Raw genomic sequence first — 12,617 nt, forward strand, 5'->3', positions numbered from 1 at the left:
AGCCTCTGGTCCCGGGTAACCAGACAGCTGTGCCGTGACATTAGGACTATTTTTTTTAAACACTAAACTTTATCAGCATGCACAAGAGTCAAATCTAGTCAAAAATGTAGCAAGAAAAACCAAGGAAAACATGCATCTTTCATGCTACAAGAAATCAGGTTTTGCTGCAGAAAAAAAGCTGAATAAACACCTAGTGTGAACATGCACTAAAGGTCGTCTTTAACCAAACCTATAAATCTGCTCCCACTACTCCCAAATAGCTGCCTAGGCTTATTTAGGTGAAGTCTAGAATCGCTGTAAGGCCGAATTAAGTCCTCTGTGAAACGCTGTCCTTATAAGGACCATAATGCACAGACTGGCCGCGCGTCTCCTCAACTAACCATGACAGCCTCTTATATGCCTATGAGGAGGTCAACTACAAGGTAAGGAGACCCACGGCTAGTCCGTGAATTGCAAGCTGTACTCAGACCATGATACCTGTACATTTGAATTTGGTATAAGCACTTTTTTTGCATTCACCGACAGTTTTATTTATATATATATATATATATATATATATATATATATATATATATATATATATATATAGCCATGTACATGTCCAGACCCAAACAAATCACAGAAAATGGAATCAAATTTACTTCAAGTGGACTTTTCACCAAATTTTTAACTGGACATGTGAAAATTGCTGCAGAGCGGAATAACGCTTTTTTAATTCACCTCTCCATTGTGGCGATATTGACAATCAAAGTAATTCATCTTTAAGACCCAGTGGGTGTTACCAGATAGTTGTCACTGGTGGCATAGACTTCTTGTGGTTGCTGACCAATCATAAGCAGGCAGCCACAGACAATAGAGAGAACATGCCCCCACAATAGCTGTATCTCACACAGGAGCAGTCTATTCTGGGCTATTCCTGTGTTAGATATGACGCCCTGTTCTTGCCCACAACAGACATAAGTGTGGTTACTAACGCATGTAGAGACAGGCAGTGTGGGGGGAGGGGCGGTACAGCAGAAGTGACAGTGCTGGCAGAAGAGAAAAATAGGTTATGTAACTCAGCTAAATTCTGGTACACTGACCCACCTCCCACAGGGTCCTTGTCTGAAAGGAGTTAGCGTAACTGTTCTCTACTCCCAGCACTTTTTGATCATACACTGTTAAGGGGGTTTTACACATAGCGATATCGCTAGCAATATCGCTAAAGCACCACCGATTTGGTGATGCAGCAGCGATATCGCTATGTGTGATACTTACCGCCGACCGGCTCCCCCGCTGTCTGTCGCTGATCGCGCGAGATCATCCACGTCCATTTCTCAGCGGACGCTTCCTGCTGGGCTTCCTGTGGCCCCGACGAGCAACGTGTGGACTGGAGGACATCAGCATCGCCTCGTCTGAAAGGTAAGTAACGACCGCTGTTGCATCGCTGTGAGATCTGCCTGTGTGTCAGCTCACTAGCGACCATTTAGCGATGCACCAGCGATCCTGACCGGGTCGTATCGTGTTCGGGATCGCTGGTGCATCGCTAAATGTAAAGGGGCCTTTAGACCAGGAGACCAGAGCTGTATCATTACATTGTAAACACTGACCTGCTCTAAGCCATGATGGGGACGTGTTTTTTCTGCTCTGTTGCTGCCTCTTTATAATTGGTCAGCATTAGTGATGGACAAACCAGAACCGTAAAGCTCTGGGTCCGTTCTGGACACCTACGGTCTGTGCATGGACCCCCGAACAAAGACTTCTCGCGGAAGTCCGTGTTAGGCCGGGATCACGTATGCGAGAAACACGGCTGAGTCTCTCATGTTAATACCCTGCACTCGGGAGCGGAGCGTGCGGCTCCATGTATTGCTATGTGGCCGTACGCTCGGATCTGAGTACCGGCGGCAGTGCCTGGTATTAACATGCAAGACTCTGCTGTGTTTCTCGCATGTCTGATCCCGGCCTTACTGTTTGGATTCGGCAGCTCGAACAAAGCTTGTTGACTGCGGTGCAGACTTTCAATCAACAGACGTTTCCGGTGTTGGCACTTCCAGCTTAACGACAGTTTTGCCAAATTATTACTAGTAGCATGGCTGTAATTGGCCAGCGCAATATGTAAAAAAAAAAAAAAAAAATCCTAGAGTTTTGATAACCAGTGCAGGTAAAAAAAGATGTAACCGCTCAGCACTGCATCCGGATGTAGCAGAGTTGGGGGATTGTTGTGGGATGGATTAACGGCGGACCCCTTTTGGATTATTTTATTTTTTAAAGGTAATAAATGGACATAAGAGGGTAATTGTCAGAGTGCTTTTTACAGTTAAAGGACTTTGTGTTAATTGCTTTTTGCTATGGGGTTAGTAGTGAGGGTGTCTTTTATAGATGCCTCTCCATTATTAATCCCTGGACTTGTTGTCAGCGGACATTACACTGCTGACATCAACCCAAAAACCATTAACCCGCTTGCCAACACACCAGGGCAAGTGGGAAGAGCCGAGGCTAAGCTGTGTGGAACGCTCGCTCTGTCTGCAACAAGCTTTCCTACATCCATGATCTTTTTGTTACTACCAAACTCTCCTTCCTCGCCATCACCGAAACCTGGCTCACCCCTTCTGACACAGCCTCTCCTGCTGCACTTTCGTATGGCGGCTTCCACCTTTCTCACACCCCCCGCCCCAGCAGCAAACATGGTGGAGGAGTTGGTTTTCTCCTGTCAGATACCTGCTCCTTCACCCCAATCCCACTGCCACCCTCTGTTACCCTCCCTTCCTTTGAGGTGCACTCTGTGCGCATCTACTCCCCCTCCAACCTCCAACTGGCTGTCATCTACCGCCCCCCAGGGCCAGCCACCACCTTCTTTGACCACTTCACCACCTGGTTACTTCATTTCCTTTCCGCGGACATCCCTACTATCATCATGGGCGACTTCAACATCCCCATTGACACTTCCCTCTCAGCTGCCACTAAACTTCTATCTCTCACTTCCTCCTTCGGCCTCACTCAATGGTCTTCTACAGCCACCCACAAAGATGGCCACACACTGGACCTCATCTTCACCCGCCTCTGCTCCCTATCTAACCTCTCTAACTCACCTCTTCCTCTCTCTGACCACAACCTGCTCACATTCTCTTCCCTCTTCACTCCATGTCTACAATCCCCACCCCACAAACTTTCACACCCTCGCAGGAATCTTAAACACCTTGACCTACACTCATTCTCCGAATCCCTCCTCCCTCTTACAGATATAAGTTCCTTACACAATGCGGATGACGCTGCCGCTCTATATAACACCACAATAGCTGTAGCTTTGGAATCCGCTGCCCCACTTACACATACCAAAACTCGCAAAATCAACAGACAGCCCTGGCACACCAGCCTGACCAAAGAGCTGAGGCGAGCTTCCAGGGCTGCTGAGCGCAGATGGAAAAGATCCCACTCCAACGAGCATTTCATCGCATTCAAACAGTCCCTCACTACTTTCAAGACCACACTCGCCACAGCTAAACAAACCTACTTCTCATCTCTCATATCCTCCCTGTCTCACAACCCTAAACAGTTATTCAACACCTTCAATTCTCTCCTCCGCCCCCCAGCACCTCCTCCCTCCCCACTCATCTCAGCTGAAGACTTTGCCTCATTTTTCAAGCAGAAAATTGATAACATCAGGGACAGTTTTGGTCAACAACCCCCAGAGCCCTTCCTCCCGACTTCCCAGCCCTCCACCTTCAAAACCAACTTCTCCACCATTACAGAAGATCGACTCTCCACTCTACTCTCAAGATCACATCTCACCACCTGTGCACTCGACCCGATCCCATCCCACTTCATCCCAAACCTCACCACAGTCTTCATCCCAACCCTAACCCATCTCTTCAACCTATCACTAACAACTGGTGTTTTCCCCTCAAGCTTTAAACATGCCTCCATCACACCTATCCTCAAAAAGCCCTCTCTTGACCCATCCTCTGTATCTAGCTATCGCCCTATATCACTTCTCCCATACGCCTCCAAGCTACTGGAACAACACGTCTACCTTGAACTGTCCTCCCATCTCTCTTCTTGCTCCCTCTTCGACCGCTTACAATCTGGCTTCCGGTCACACCACTCCACTGAAACTGCCCTTACTAAGGTCACCAATGACCTCTTAACTGCCAAGAGCAAGCGACACTACTCTGTCCTCCTCCTCCTGGACCTGTCGGCTGCCTTTGACACAGTGGACCATTCCCTATTATTACAGACCCTCTCATCCCTCGGCATCACAGACTTGGCCCTCTCCTGGATCTCATCATACCTAACAGACCGGACATTCAGCGTCTCCCACTCACACACCACCTCCTCACCTCGCCCCCTATCTGTCGGAGTCCCACAAGGTTCAGTCCTAGGGCCCCTGCTGTTCTCTATTTACACCTTTGGCCTGGGACAGCTCATAGAATCTCATGGCTTTCAGTATCATCTTTATGCTGATGACACACAGATCTACATCTCTGGACCAGATATCACCTCCCTACTAACCAGAATCCCTCAATGTCTGTCCACTATTTCATCCTTCTTCTCCACTAGATATCTGAAACTCAACATGGACAAAACAGAATTCATCATCTTTCCCCCATCTCACGTGACCCCCCCTACGAACCTATCAATTACAGTAAATGACTGCCCACTCTCCCCAGTCCCACAAGCTCTCTGCCTCAGAGTAATCCTTGATGCTGATCTCTCCTTCAAACCACATATCCAAACCCTTTCCTCTTCCTGCCGACTTCAACTCAAAAATATTTCACGCATCCGTTCATTCCTCACCCAAGAATCTGCAAAAACCCTAGTCCATGCCCTCATCATCTCTCGCCTTGACTACTGCAACCTCATGCTCTGCGGCCTCCCCTCAAACACTCTCGCACCCCTCCAATCTATTCTAAACTCTGCTGCCCGACTAATCCACCTGTCCCCCCGCTATTCCCCAGCTTCTCCCCTCTGTCAATCCCTTCACTGGCTCCCAATTGCCCAGTGACTCCATTACAAAACCCTAACCATGACATACAAAGCCATCCACAACTTGTCTCCTCCATACATCTGTGACCTCGTCTCCCGGTACTTTCCTGCACGCAACCTCCGATCCTCACAAGATCTCCTTCTCTACTCCCCTCTTATCTCCTCTTCCCACAATCGCATACAAGATTTCTCTCGCGCATCACCCCTACTCTGGAACTCTCTACCACAACATATCAGACTCTCACCTACCATCGAAACCTTCAAAAAGAGCCTGAAGACCCACCTCTTCCGACAAGCCTATAACCTGCAGTAACCACCGATCGACCAAACCGCTGCACGACCAGCTCTACCCTCGCCTACTGTATTATCACCCATCCCTTGAAGATTGTGAGCCCTCGCGGGCAGGGTCCTCTCTCCTCCTGTACCAGTTATGACTTGTATTGTTTAAGATTATTGTACTTGTTTTTATGTATACCCCCCTCACATGTAAAGCGCCATGGAATAAATGGCGCTATAACAATAAATAATAATAATAATAATAATAATAATTGGCGATTCTAATGGATATTCCATATCTGGGTTGACTGAAGGCTGGTGTTATTAATCTGGGAGGTGACCAATATCCATGCCTGCTTCTCAGCCTATTAATATCAACCCGCAGCTGTGTGCTTAGCCTTTGCTGGGTATTAAAAAAAATAGGGGGTCCCCACATCATTTTTTCTTAATTACCGTAGCTAAATAAATCTACAGTAAGCTATACACTCACTGTACTAATTATATAGTCATGGCCAAAATTGTTGATACACTTGAAATTGTTCCAGAGCATTAAGTATTTCTCCCAGAAAACAATTGCATTTAGAAATGTTTTGTTATGAACCTGTTAATTTCCTTTAAGTATATTGGAACAAAACAAAAACACAGAAAAAACACACATTGGACATCCTTTTCACACACAATTTCAAAAATGGGTCTGCCAAAATTGTACCTAGCGGCTGTGACCGGCAGTGAGTTCAGTAAGGTTACCACCTGTCAAAGCCGGAGTTTCCTTCGCTGTCATATAGAAGACGTAACCTAACCAAACTTAGGCCGAACTAGTCAGTATCATACAGTGAGAAATGGGTTTTAATCTGGTACTATATGACAACTCCAACTTGAATTTAAAAGGCTATTCACATCTTGAAGATCCTATACCAATATGTAGTAAGTGTAATAATGATATCAGCCAATAGCTCCAATTAGAAATCTTGTCTAGTTCTACTGATTTGCTAGGTCGCTTACGCCATGTGTATAGGGCATTCCAGTAACTTAGATTTCCATGGTTAGGACCTCTAAAAACTGTCACTGAGTTTTTCTAACCATGGACACCTAAGCTACTGCAATGCCCTGTATATGGGGTAAGTGACATGGTGAATCAGATGGTATTTGCTAATATCTTTATTTAGGATAGGATCATGGAGATGGATTGCCCTTTTAACTTTTATTTTTATCTCATTAGGTGTTAAATGCCTTCATTGCTAATATCTAAAAGGTGGCTAAAAGAAACATAAATGTTCAGATCAGCAGCCTCTATTACATCATATGTCCTGTTCAACATGAAAAGTTTGCATGTTCTGTATATAAATCTAATCTGGTTAGCCAAGCCAAACTTAGACTGAAAAAAATGTGTGCACTTTTTATTATTTCTGTATTCTAGTCCTCTTCCTCTCTGAAGAGACAATTTGCATATTTAATTTCCCTTAGGAGCATTGCATGGCATATAAGTCTCCTTACTCTGACATGCCAGGCTTGGCTTGCTACTCTCCACAACAACACACTGACATCCCATTCTCTACCAACATCACATGGCCAGACCACATTCTGGGGGACAACATAAAACACTTTTTTCTGCTATTTCTATCAACATTTAAGCATAGTGATATGTGGAAAAAAATAGGTAAATCTGTTTGTGCAAGGATATATGATCCAGTACTTGTGTTCATCTGTTCTCCCTTCTTCAGCCCTTAATCCATAACTGCATTGGTCGAAGCTGTGCGTGTCCGTAGATATTAATTACAATATGAACCCATTCACGCCATACTGCGACAGACTGAATTCCACTCTGTATCTAAATTTACACTGCATGAGTACTAATCTGTCTGGGAGAGGTTGGAGAAAAGGGAGGGGGATGGAAAAATAACATAGTAAGCATAGCACCTGCATCAGCTCTCACCACCCTCACCCAACACAGAAGGGAAGGGGGACTAGAATCTGCTATCTCAGCTCCTGTAAACCCTGTGTCCAACCAGGAATAGTTTGTATGATGCAGGATCAAAACTTGTGTTAATGATTAGTTTAAGGATGTGTTCACACTCTACACACTACATTTCCCCTATCTAAATGGAGTTCGTAAAAATGTAAGGACATGCCAAATATACCACGTTTGGACAAACGGCCTCCCACTAAAGACTCATTCATACTTCCGCTTTTTGCTTACGAATGCCATCCGTGGTTTTCACGGATAGCACTTGTACCTATGACAGTCTAGGAGGGGGAGTCATTCACATCTCGTTTATGGCGTCGGGTGCGGTTTGCAAAGCAAGGGGAACGGAGCTATTAAATTTTGTATAATTAATCCAGAAAGGTAGACAGTGTTTATAAAAATGTATTATATACACACAATTGGAACAAAACAATATGGTATATACAGTTACGTCATACAAAGGAATACTGAAAGAAAGTGAGTAAACCTAATGTTGGAAGATTGACACTTTTTTTTTTAATTTTTATGGAAGGAAGCACTCCGATTAGGAAAATGGACCACTCTCACAGCAAACTAGGCCTTCCAGAATTAACCAAGAGAGACACCCAAACTCTAATTTTTATTAAATCAAGGTTACACCCACATACCTCCCCATGGTGAGCTCATGTGGTGGCTGGTTATGGGATGTGCTAGGTTTGTTTTAATTCTATGAGATCGCTAACTTTCAGGATCTTTACGTCCTTTGGAGACCCAGGTGTCAAATATTTTCATGTCTTCTATTGTGATTTTTACCTTTCTATAGAGATGATGAATGGCATGGATAGCACCATCCTTCAGCTAATATTACGTTGGAGGAGCTTTACTAGCCTTACGATGATGAGCGAATCTGTTATGTAAATCCCTTAGCTGCAACGTTGAAAATATATCTCCCATAAATATTAGATCTATGCAAACGCCAAAATTCATCACTGACCACTGTCTCCAAAACATCTCAGAAAAATTCTTTGTACTTCTCTGCCTTTGAATAAACGAATCCCAGCTTTGATGTATAGCTCCCAGAGTAGATATCCTGTTGTAATTACCTGGTCACTACAAGAGGCTCCTACTTCAAAGGATGTTGAAGTGTTTTCTTTCACTTCCCTAGTTGTATTCAATTTTGCTCTTCCCAAGCTGTAATTATTCCCATATGTTCAATGTGTGGGTGATATTCTCTAGAGATGTCTTATGGAATTTAATTTGTGTCTAAAACAGATTTTAGTAAGTATCTATCTGAATCACACAGGCTGCACCTTTTTGTGTCCAATTCTTTTGGTTTGGGTTCTGGGTTTCTGTAACTCAGAATCTGTTAAAGGAGTTGTCCGGGACAAATATATTGATGACCTATCAGGTGTATTTGTCCTCAGTATGAAATCGATGGAATGCCAGGTATCGGATTCCGACTGATCTGATAATCTAATATGGACAACATTTGCAAGGAGTTTGTATGTTTTCCCCATGTTTGCATGTTTTTCCTCTGGGTTCTCTGGTTTCCTCCTACACTCCAAAGACATACTGATAGAGAATCTAGATAGTCAGCCCTAATGGGGACAGTGCCAATTATATCTGTAAAGCGCTGTGGAATTAATGGTGCTTTATACGGTACTAGTAAGTTAAAGTATGAAGCTGAAACAGAGTGGCTCTATATATTTAACTGCTGCTCCCCATTGCTCTGAACCATATCGCCCATTCACTTGACTAGGAGATGAGATGCAGTACTACAGTGTATGGGGGCATGTTGCTCCAGGTCCATTTAGTTTTTACGTACAATCTCCGTCAAAGCAGATACGGTAATTGCTGATCAGAGTGGTAGCTCGACGCGGGGCCCCTGAAGATCTGAGTTTCATTATTCATTCTGCTGGTAAATCGCCAGTACGGTAGTTCCAGACATCCCCTTTAAGGTTAATGGGGTTTGGCCAGCTGTTATTTCTTCCAACCCACTATACAGATATTTGTGTATGTGGTATGGCAGTAAGCCTCTGCCATATACATATCTAGTGGGAACAGAGAACTGGTCGTTTTGAAATCCAGCCTTCCTTTATTTTCCCCCTTCATTTGCCATGATGGTCAGGATACCTCTACTTACTTTATAAGGTTGACAAGTCCCAAAGAAGTCCCTAGATTTGGCTGATTTTCATCTGTGCACAGTGAGTCGAACTCTGTTTGTTAGCAAAGCAATTTATTGTGGTTTATTCTTTTGGCACATCTATTAATTACCTCTGACTTTGGGGGCATTTCAAGCTCTTTGGTCACTTCTCTAGGTGTAGGAATAGCTCAGTATGTTTGGGTTCCCAAGAAGTGTTGAGTCTCAAATTCCACCAAGAACAACATCTCCAAGTAGTTTGTATATTCTCCCCATGTTTGTGTGTGTTTCCTCCACGTACTTCAGTTTCGTCCCACACTCCAAAAAGACATACTGATAGGGAATTGTGATAGTGGGGAAAGTGATGATGTCTGTAAAGCAGTGTAATCAGACACCCCCGTTACTAACCCAGCACTAAAAAGAAAAAATCGTACACAAAAATACTTCAACCTCACTCCCCGACTCTTTCGCTAGTTCATCAAGTAATTTGTGGGGGGAAAAAAACACGCTGGCAGGTCCGATTTTATGAAAACCTGTAAAAATCTTTAAAAAAGGGAGTCTCGTGCAGGTTCCTATCCCCTACATGCCCATATAGACGGCTTAGGAGGGACAATCCTACTGACAGATTCCCTTTTTCTGTACTGTGAATTTTCCGTAGCATTAGATTCTAAGGCCTCAAACCAGGTGCCGTAAATTTATGGCACTTGTTATGGTAATAACTTGTAATTTTCAAATAATCTGCAAAACCAGTAGGTTGCTGGATCTCCGCTAATTTAGCTAATGGTATTGTTAGCCTTCATGGCATAAGGCGTAGTAAGTGATTGGAGCAACCAAAGGTGTTCACTAACTTATTGGTTCTAAGTCTTTAGAGGTTTAATTGACCTTTTACACATGCTGGTCCAGGTAGTTAAATGACCAATTGACGGTCTTTATTGGTCTGTTGTACATTCTATGCGCAGACGCCGACCACTAATACGATTGGTCCGTGCGTATAGTATGCCATATCAGCAGCTCATCACCTATGTATGCCGGTTGATGTACTGCCAGTGACCGATGATTTTTGTACTAGCATAAAAATCATCGCTCCTGGTGTAGAAGCATTTTACTAGTTAGTTGGGCGACTACTGCAGCTGGTAGTTGGAACGAGTTCTTACAAACACTTTCTTCATTTAATGGCTCATCTAAGTAGGCCGTAAGAGTTGATGAGCATTAAAAACCCTCTTTAATCATTTTTCTAAATTTGGGGCAAAAAAAATCCTTTTTATCACGTTATCGAATATTTAAGTTAAAGGCTGCCTGTGTCCCTATGATTACACACATAATCCATTTTTCTAGCAATGGTTGACATATGAGGCATGGAACCTATCACCACACTGAGATGTCAGATTACAAGGATATGTTCTCATGGGGGTGCAAGCACAGCGGGCACACTTGGTGCAAGCACATCTGCCAGGCTTAGAAACATACCTAATCATTTAATTCAACAGCTGGATTTATTTCATCTTGTTGTTGTCACCAGCGTATTTTTAGTATGAGTACACAGCGGACTGCACACTGGCCAGTGATAGTCAAAATGCTATTGCCCCCGGACAACATTCCACCGGTGGTCCCTTTGCCGGTGCAATTTGTTTTTCCACAGAGGCCACTGGTCTCCTCAGATTGACAGAGGTGCCGTTATTTTGATAGTGTGACTGAGGACTGAGTTCATACAGGTGCTATGTTGAGGAGAGTCCTACAGGATTGTTACTCTAAAGTACAAAAAACTGAAATAAAATATGTTCGTGTGTGGAGAAAAAAAATCTATATATATCTATATGTGTATATATAATATACACTAGGTGAAGAGTCCGGCGCTGCCCGAGCATAGTTAACAACTAACTGTGGTTAGTTATAGCAAATTATAATTATCCTCCATCCCATAGTCCCGTGCCCATATACCCATCATACATATCCTCCATCCCATAGTCCCGTGCCCATATACCCATCATACATCCTCCATCCCATAGTCCTGTGCCCATATACCCATCATACATATCCTCCATCCCATAGTCCCGTGCCCATATACCCATCATACATATTCGCCATCCCATAGTCGAGTGCCCATATACCCATCATACATATCCTCCATCCCATAGTCCCGTGCCCATATACCCATCATACATCCTCCATCCCATAGTCCTGTGCCCATATACCCATCATACATATCCTCCATCCCATAGTAGAGTGCCCATATACCCATCACACATCCTCCATCCGATAGTCCAGTGCCCATATACCCATCACACATCCTTCATCTCATAGTCCAATGCCCATATACCCATCATACATATCCTCCATCCCATAGTCCCGTGCCCATATACCCATCATACATCCTCCATCCCATAGTCCTGTGCCCATATACCCATCATACATATCCTCCATCCCATAGTAGAGTGCCCATATACCCATCACACATCCTCCATCCGATAGTCCAGTGCCCATATACCCATCACACATCCTTCATCTCATAGTCCAATGCCCATATACCCATCATACATATCCACCATCCCGTAGTCCTGTGCCCATATACCTGTCATACATATCCTCCATCCCATAGTCCAGTGCCCATATACCCATCACACATCCTCCATCCCATAGTCAACCATTATGACACCATAATGAGGGGCCGGGCTTGATACACACACACTTTTCCCCCATTATGTAGATAGGGGCAAACTTGTTTGGTGAATTGGAACGCGCGTGGTTAAAATTTCGCCTCACAACATAGCCAAGGACACTCGGGTCCAGACATGTGACTGTGCCAAATTTTGTGGCTGTAGCTGCGACGGTGCGAATGCCACGCGCGCACGCACACACTTGATCTTTATATATTATATATGTATGTAATCTGTGTACATCTGTATGTGTGTATATGTATGTGTGTGTGTGTGTATATATATATATATATATATATATATATATATATATATATATATATATATATATATATATATATATATATATATATATTTCACATGTAAAGCGCCGTGGAATAAATGGCGCTATATAAATGAATATGTCTATCTCTAATATGTTTATCTCTAATATATATATATCTGTGTCTCTCTCTCTGTATGTTTGTGTGTATGTTTGTGTGTATGTTTGTGTGTATGTATGTGTGTGTGTGTGTATGTATGTATATATATATATATATATATATATATATATATATATATATATATATATATATATATATATATATATATATATATATAATTTTCTCAATGTGGGTATGTATGTGTGTATGTCCGGGATTGG

General features: G+C 43.4%; 1 protein-coding gene across 2 annotated transcripts in view; it reads left to right on the top strand.

The window, feature by feature from the left end:
* Positions 1-12,617, top strand: part of ULK2 (unc-51 like autophagy activating kinase 2) — a 185,297-nt gene that overhangs the window by 48,075 nt on the left and 124,605 nt on the right. The gene's annotated exons all lie outside the window — the stretch shown is intronic.

The sequence above is a fragment of the Dendrobates tinctorius genome, unplaced genomic scaffold (assembly GCF_039654945.1).
Source record: "Dendrobates tinctorius isolate UK_male_01 unplaced genomic scaffold, ASM3965494v1 ptg000007l, whole genome shotgun sequence".
Taxonomy (NCBI): domain Eukaryota; kingdom Metazoa; phylum Chordata; class Amphibia; order Anura; family Dendrobatidae; genus Dendrobates; species Dendrobates tinctorius.